We start from the raw sequence: 8436 nt of genomic DNA on the forward strand, positions 1-8436 counted from the left end.
GCTGCACCCAGAGGTGTGATGGGAAAATCTGCGGCTCTAGCTCAAATTCAGAAATAAAACCACCTCTATAACTGGTCTCAGCTGACTGCACAGACGGCCTGTACTGAATGGAGACTGAAAAGGGCTACTGTCTGGGCCCTTGTGGGCGAGAGGTCTGAAATTTTGGGATGAGCCTCCCACGGCCCCGGGGTGGCTCAGGGTAGCCTGGCCAAAGTCTCTGCCGAAGCAGGTCCAAAGATGATGCCAGAGGCCAGTTGATCCTGAACCACACAGGTGCAGTTCGGTCCCAACCACCTAGGACCCCGATATTCGCAGCACAGTTTAAGCTCGGCACCCAGGAGGTGCAGAAGGAAAAATCTGATGGCCTAGCTCAACTTAGAAGAAACACTCCTTCTAACTTTTTGTCAGCCATGACTGCACAGACGGCCTGTACTGAATGGACACTGGAAAAGGGCCACTGTCTGGGCCCCTAGCAGCGAGAGGTCTGAAATTTTGGATGAGCTCTCCTGTGGCCCTTGGTGGCTCACTGGTTTGTGTCTGCCAGTTACAGGTCCAAAGATGATCCCAGAGGCCAGTTGATCCTGAAATCCACACAGCAGTTCGTCCCCAATGTCCAGGGATCCCAAATCATAATAGCTTAAGCTTGGCAACAGGAGGTGCATGAAAATCTGGGCTCTACCTCCAACCAGAAGTTTTAAAAACCTCTAACTTTGTCTCATTGCTGATCAGCCAGACGGCCTGTACTGAATGGACACTGAAAAGGGCCACTGTCTGGGGCCCCTTAGCAGCGGTAGAGGTCTGAAATTTTGGATGAGCCTCTACGGCCCTTGGTGGCTCAACCTGGTTTCAAAGTTTCCACAGTTACAGGTCCACAGATGATGCCAGAGGCCGGTTGATCCTGAAATCCACAGGTGGTGTCTGGGCCCCCACACGCAGGGGCCTCAGATTCGCAGCAGAGATTAAACTCGGCACCAGAGGCATGAAAAATCTGATGGCCTAGCTCAACCAGAAGTAAAAACTCAAACTGTTGTCTCATTTGCTGACTGCACAGACACGGCCTGGGTACTGAATGGACACACTGAAAAGGGGCCACTGTCTGGGCCCCTTTAAAGATGTAGAGGTCTGAAATTTTGAGAGCTCTCCCTGTGGGTCTTGTGGCTCTGCCCCGGTTTTCAAAGTTCTGGCGAGTTACAGGTCCAAAGATGATCCCAGAGGCCAGTTGATCCTGAAACTACTCAGGTGCAGCCTGGTCCCCCGAACAACCCAGGGATCACGAGATATTCTGCAGCAGAGCTTAAGCCCTCCGGCACCCAGGAGGTGTGAAGGAACAATCTGGTGGCTCTAGCTCAACCAGAAGTAAAAACACCTCTAACTTTGTCTCAGCTGCTGACCGCACAGATTGGCCTGAGACTGAATGGACACTGAAAAGTGGGCCACTGTCTGGGCCCCTTAGCAGCGAGGTCTGAAATTTTGGATGAGCCTACTGTGGCCTTGGTGGTTTGAGTCGGTTTTCAAAGTTCTGCCAGTTACAGGTCCAAAGATGATGCCAGAGGCCGCTGATCCTGAAACCACACAGCAGTTCGGGCCCTGCCACGCAGGGCCCCGATCTGCAGCAGAGCTTAAGCTCGGCAATTCCAGGAGGCATGAAAATCTGGTGGCTCTAGCCCAACCAGAAATAAAAACACCCTAACTTCTTTGGTCTCAGCTGCTGACCGGCCAGATACGACTGCACTGAATGGACTCAAAAGGGCCAATGTCTGGGCCCCTAGCAGCCAGAGGTCTGAAATTTTGGATGAGCTCCTGTGGCCTCAGGCTCTGCCTGGTTTTCAAAGTTCTAAGAAGTTACAGGTCCAAAGTATGATCCCAGATGCCAGTTGATCCTGAAATCACACAGGTGCAGTTCGCCCTAGCCACGCAGGGGCCCTTAGATCTGCAGCAGAGCTTAAGCTCGGCACCCAGGAGGTGCATGAAAATCTGATGGTCATGCCCAACTAGAAGTAAAAATACCCTCTAACTTTTGTTTCAGCTGCTGACTGCACAGACGGCCTGTACTGAATGGACACTGAAAGGGCCACTGTCTGGGCCCTTTAGCAGCGAGAGGTCTGAAATTTTGGATGAGCTCTCCCCTGTGGCCCTTGGGTATTGTGCCTGGTTTTCTGCAAGTTCTGCCATGTTACAGGTCCAAAGATGATGCCAGAGGCGAGTTGATCCTGAAATCCACACAAGTGCAGTTCGGTCCCCGAACAACCCAGGGATCCCAAATTGCAGCACAGCTGCTTGCACACAGGAGTGTAACAAGGAAAACTGTGGCTCTAGCTCAAACAGAAGTAAAAAAAATCTTCAACTGTTGTCTCAGCTGCTGACTGCACAGACGGTCTGTACTGAATGGACACTGAAATGTCACCATCTGGCCCTTTACAGTAGAGGGTCTGAATTTGGATGAGCTCTCCTGTGGCCTCTTGCAGCTCTGGCCCAAGGTTTCCTAAAGTTCTGCCAGTTACAGGTCCAAAGATGATCCCAGAGGCCAGTTGATCCTGAAATCCACACAGGTGCAGTCTGGGCCCTGACATGCAGGGGCCCCTGGATCTGCAGCAGAGCTTAAGCTCAGCACCCAGGAGGTGCATGAAAATCTGGGTGGCTCTAGCTCAACCGGAAGTAAAAAAAATTTAACTTTTGTATGTCAGTTGTCACTGCACAGACGGCCTGTACTGAATGGATATACTGAAAGGGCCACTGTCTGGGCCCTTAGCAGCGAGAGGTCTGAAATTTTGGATGAGCTCTCCCCATGGCCCTTGGGTGGCTCCAGCCTGGCTTTCAAAGTCTCCACAGTTACAGGTGCAGATGATGCCAGAGCCAGTTGATCCTGAAATCCATGAGCAGGTGTAAAGTTCGAACCCTGAACCACCCAGGACGGCATTCGCAGAGCAGAGCTTAAGCCTTCACCCAGGAGGCATGAAAAAGATGGTATCTAACTCAACCAGAAGTAAAAAAACCTCACTGTTGTCTCAGCTGCTGACCAGACGACCTTGTACTGAATGACATCTGAAAAGGGCCACTGCTTCCGTCTGGGCCTCCTTAGGCAAATGAGGGTCCAAGAAATTCTTGGATGAGCTCTCCTGTGGCCCCGTGGCTCTGCCTGCTTTGTAAACACACAGGCATCCGTGATAATCCCAGACACAGCTGATCCTGAACGCCAGGTGCAGTTCGCCTCCCAGAGCCACGCAGGGGCCCCAGATTCGCAGCAGAGCTTAAGCTCGGCACCCAGGAGGTGCATGAAAAATCTGATGGCTCTAGCTCAACCAGAAGTAAAAAAAACACCTCTAACTTTTGTTTCAGCTGCTGATCACAGACTTGGCTCAGACTAATGACACTGAAAAAGGCCACTGTCTGGGCCCCTTACAAAGTAGAGGTCTGAAATTTTGATGAGTTTCCCAAGGGTCTACAGGCTCAGCCCTGTTTTCAAAGTTGCCAGTTACAGGTCCAAAGATGATGCCAGAGGCGCAGTTGATCCTGAATCACATATGCAGTTCGGTCCCCAACAACCCAGGGATCCCAAATTGCAGCACAGCTTAAGTCAATAGAAAACAAACTGGTGGTCATTTCAATAGAAGTAAAAACTCTAACCGCTGTCCTAGCTGCTGACTGCACAGATACCAGCCTGAATGGATACTGAAGGCCGGGCCACCATCTGGGCCTTCCCTAGCAGCTAGATAATTGAAATTTGAGAGCCTCTGTGAAGCCTTGCAGGCTCTGCCCAAGCTTGCAAAGTTCTGCCAGTTACAGGTCCAGACAGATCCTGTGAGGCCAGTTGATCCTGAAACTATAAGTGCAGTCTTGGTCCCCAACAACCCAGGATCCACCCAGCACTGCTAAGCTTGGCACACAGGAGGTGCATGAAAATCTGGGGCTCGATCAACCGAAGTTTAAAAAAACTTAACTTTGTCTCAGTTGCTGACTGCACAGACGGCCTGTACTGAATGGACACTGAAAAAGGGCCACCGCCCTGGGCCCCTAGCAGCGAGAGGTCTTGAAATGGAGAGCCTCCCAGGCCCCTGGTACCAGCCCGGCTTCAAAGTTCCGCCAGTTACAGGTCCGTAAAGATGATGCCAGAGGCCAGCGTTGATCCTGAAATCCACACAGTGCAGTTCGGGGTCTCTGAGTACTACGCAGGGGCCCCAGATTCGCAGCAGAGTTAAGTCGGCACCCAGGAGGTGACATGAAAATCTATACTTCACTTCCACTCAGAAGTTTAAAAAAAAACCCTAACTTTTGTCCATGCTGACTGCACAGACGGCCTGTACTAATGACACCAGTAAGGGCCACTGTCTGGGCCTCAGCACAGAGGGTCTGGGGCCTGACAGAGCTCTCCCCATGGCCCCTTGTAGCCCAGCCCGGTTTTCAAAGTTCTGCCAGTTACAGGTCCAGATGATGCTGAGGCTATTGATCCTGAAACTAATATTAGGCAGTCTGGCCCTCTGCTGCTTGCAGGGGCCCCAGATCTGCAGCAGAGATTAAACCTCGGCACCCAGGAGGTGCAGCGAAAATCTGATGGCTCTAGCTCAACCAGAAGTAAAAAACCTAACTGCTGTCTCAGCTGCTGACTGCACAGACGGCCTGTACTGAATGGACACTGAAAAGGGCCACTGTCTGGGCCCTCAGTGCGAGAGGTCTGAAATTTGGATGAGCTCTCCTGTGGCCCTTGGGTGGCTCTGCCTGGTTTTCAAAGTTCTATGAAGTTACAGGGTCCAAAGATGATCCCAGAGGCCAGTTGATCCTGAAATCCACTCAGGTGCAGTTCGGTCCTCAACAACCCAGGGACCCTATCTGGTGAGCAGAGCTGCCCGGGCACCAGGAGGTGGCGAAAATCTGATGGCCTAGGCTCAACCAGAAGTAAAAACACTCTAATCTCAAACAGCCACACTGCACAGACGCTCAACAAATGGACACTGGTGGCTACTGTCTGGCCTTTAGCAGCGAGAGGTCTGAAATTTTGGATGAGCCTCCCTGCGGCCCTTGGTCTGGCCCGGTTTTCAAAGCCCTGCCAGTTACAGGTCCAAAGATGATGCCAGAGGCGGCGATCCTGAAATCCACACAAGTGCAGTTCGTCCCGAACAACCCAGGACTCCCAAATTCTGCAGCACAGCTTAAGCTTGGCACACAGGAGGTACGAAAATCTGGTGGCTCTAGCTCAAACAGAAGTAAAAAAAACTTAACTGTTGTTCTAGTTGCTACACTGCACAGATGGCCTGTACTCACCGATACTGAATGTGGCCACTGTCTGGGCTCCCTTTAGCATGAGGTCTTTGAAATTTTGATGAGCTTCCTGTGGGCCTTGGTGGCTCTGCCCATTTTCAAAGCCCTGCCAGTTACAGGTCCAAAGAGATGATCCCAGAGGGCATGATCCTGAAATCCACACAGGTGAGTTCGGGCCCTGCATACTTGCAGGGCCCAGATTCGCAGCAGAGGCTCAGCACCCAGGAGGTGCATGAAAAATCTGGTGGCTCTAGCCTAACCAGAAGGAAATAAAAACCTTTAACTGTTGTCTCAGCTGCTGACTGCATGACGGCTCAGACTGAATGGATTGAAAAGGGCCACTGTCTTGGCCTCAGCAGCAGAGGTCTGAGGTTTTGATGAGCTTCCCTCAGTCTTTGTGGCTCTGGCCCGGGTTTTCAAAGTTCATGATAAAGGTCCAAAAGACAGATCCCAGAGGCCAGTTGATCCTGAAACCATACAGGTGCAGTTCGGTCCCTGAACCACCCAGGACGCCATTCGCAGAGCTGTGAGCCTTCACCCAGGAGGTACAAGGAAAAGATGGTGGCTCTACCTCAACCATAAAAAAACTCTAACTGTTGTCTCAGCTGTTGACCGTACAGACGACTGTACACTGAATGGACACTGAAAAGGGCCACTGTCTGGGCCTCAGGCAGCAGAGGTCTGAAATTTTGATGAGCTCTGCGGCCCTGGGTGGCTCAGCCCGGTTTTCTGTTCTGCCAGTTACAGGTCCAAAGATGATGCCAGAGGCCAGCTGATCCTGAAATCCACACAGGCAGTTCGGGCCTCTGCAGCCACGCAGGGGCCCCAGATTCGCAGCAGAGTTTAAGCTCGGCACCCAGAGGTGTGAAGGAAAATCTGGGTGGCTCTACCTACCAGGTTTAAAAACTCTAAATTTTTGTCTCAGGGCTGCTGACTGCAATAGACGGGCCTGTACTGAATGGACACTAGGTGCGTCACCAGTCTGGGCCTCCTTAGCAGCTATAGAGGGCCCTGACATTTTGATGAGCTCTCCCCACGGCGCTGTAGTGGCTCAGCCCTGCTTAAATCTGCTGTTACAGGTCCAAAGATGATGCCAGAGGCCAGTTGATCCTGAATCCACACAGGTAGCCTGGGCCCCCGCCACGCAGAGGGGCCCCAGATCTGCAGCAGAGATTAAACTCGGCACCCAGGAGGTGCATGAAAATCTGATGACTAGCCTAACCAGAAGTAAAAAAACCTCTAACTGTTGTCTCAGCTGGGACTGCACAGACGGCCTGTACTGAATGGACACTGAAAAGGGCCACTGTCTGGGCCTCAGGGGCTAGAGGTCTGAAATTTTGACACAGAGCCTCCTGCGGCCCCTTGGGTGGCTCTGTAGCCTGGTTTTCAAAGTTCTGCTAAAGTGCAGGCAAAGATGATGCCAGAGGCCAGCTTGATCCTGAACCAAACAGGTGAGCCCTGGTCCCTGAACCACCCAGGGACGCCATTCGCAGCAGAGCTAAGCCTTCACCCAGAGGCACAGAAAAAAGATGGTGGCTCTACCTCAACCAGAAGTAAAAAAAACCTCTAACTGTTGTCTCAGCTGCTGACTGCACAGACGACCTGTACTGAATGACACCAGTGAAGGCCACCAACTGGCCTCCTTAGCAGCGAGGTCTGAAATTTTGATGAGCTCTGTGGCCTTTTGGTGGCTCTGGGCTCGGTTTTCGTGTTCACAGTTGGCGGTCCAAAGATGATCCCAGAGGCCAGTTGATCCTGAAATCCACACAGGAAGTTCGGCCCTGACACGAGGGGCCCTAGATTCGCAGGATTTAAGCTCATAAATCTAGAGGAAAAGGATAAATCTGGTGGCCTAGCTCAACCGAAGTTTAAAAAATTAACTTTGCAGGCTGCTGCTGACTGCACAGACGGCCTGTACTGAATGGACACTGAAAAGGGCCTGTCTGGGCCTCCTTAGCAGCGAGAGGTCTGAAACTTTGAGAGCTCTCCTATGGCCCGGTGGCCCAGCCTGGCTGTAAAGTTCTGCCAGTTACAGGTGCAAAGATGATGCCAGAGGCCAGTTGATCCTGAAATCCACACAGGTGTAGTTCGGTCCCTGAACCACCTAGGACGCCATTCGCAGCAGAGCTGCCTTCACCCAGGATACATGAAAAGATGGCTCTACCTCAACTAGAAGTAAAACTTCTTACTGTTGTCTCATAGCTGATTGCACAGATTTGACCTGTACTGAATGGATATTGAAAAGGGCCACTGTCTGGGCCCTTAGCAGCTAGAGGTCTGAAATTTTGGATGAGCCTCTGTGGCCCTTGGTGGTCTGCCCGGTTTTCAAAGTTCTGGCCAGTTACAGGTCCAAAGATGATCCCCAGATGCCAGTTGATCCCCTGAACCACACAGGTAGTTCGCCCCATTACGCAGGGGCCCCAGATTCGGCAGCAGAGTTTAAGCCTGGCACCCAGGAGGTGTAGCATGAAAACTGGATGGCTCTAGCTCAACCAGAAGTAAAAAAACACCCTAACTTTGCTTCCAGCTGATCAGTACAGACGGCCTGTACTGAATGGACACTGAAAAGCGGGCCACTGCTGTCTGGCCCCTTAGCAGCTTAGAGGTCTGAAATTTTGGATGAGCCTCCCCGCGCCCTTGGAAGCTCCAGCCTGGTTTCTCAAAGCTCTGCCAGTTACAGGTCCAAAAGGATGATGCCAGAGGCGAGTTGATCCTGGTCCATTACGCGCAGTTCGGTCCCCGGAACAACCTAGGGATCCCAAATTGCAGCACAGCTGTTTGGCACACAGGAGGCATGGGAAAAATCTGGTGGCTCTAGCTCAACACAGAAGTGCAAAAAAAAAACCTCTAACTGCTGTCTCAGCTGCTGACTGCAATACAGACGGGGTCTGTACTGAATGGACACTGAAATGGGCCACTGTCTGGGCCCCTTTAGCATGAGAGGTCTGAAATTTTGGATGAGCCTCCCTGTGGCTCCTGGTATTCTGGCCTGTTTTCAAAGTTCTGCCAGTTACAGGTCCAAAGATGATCCCAGAGGCCAGTTGGATCCTGAATCCACATTAGGTGGTAGTTCGGGCCCTGAGCCACCAGGGGCCCCAGATTCGCAGCAGAGTTTAAGCCCAGCACCCAGGAGGATGAAAATCTGGGTGGCTCTAGCTCAACCAGAAGTAAAATAAAAACCTT

This window comes from Hippoglossus stenolepis, chromosome 3, assembly GCF_022539355.2.
Source record: "Hippoglossus stenolepis isolate QCI-W04-F060 chromosome 3, HSTE1.2, whole genome shotgun sequence".
Taxonomy (NCBI): Eukaryota; Metazoa; Chordata; class Actinopteri; order Pleuronectiformes; family Pleuronectidae; genus Hippoglossus; species Hippoglossus stenolepis.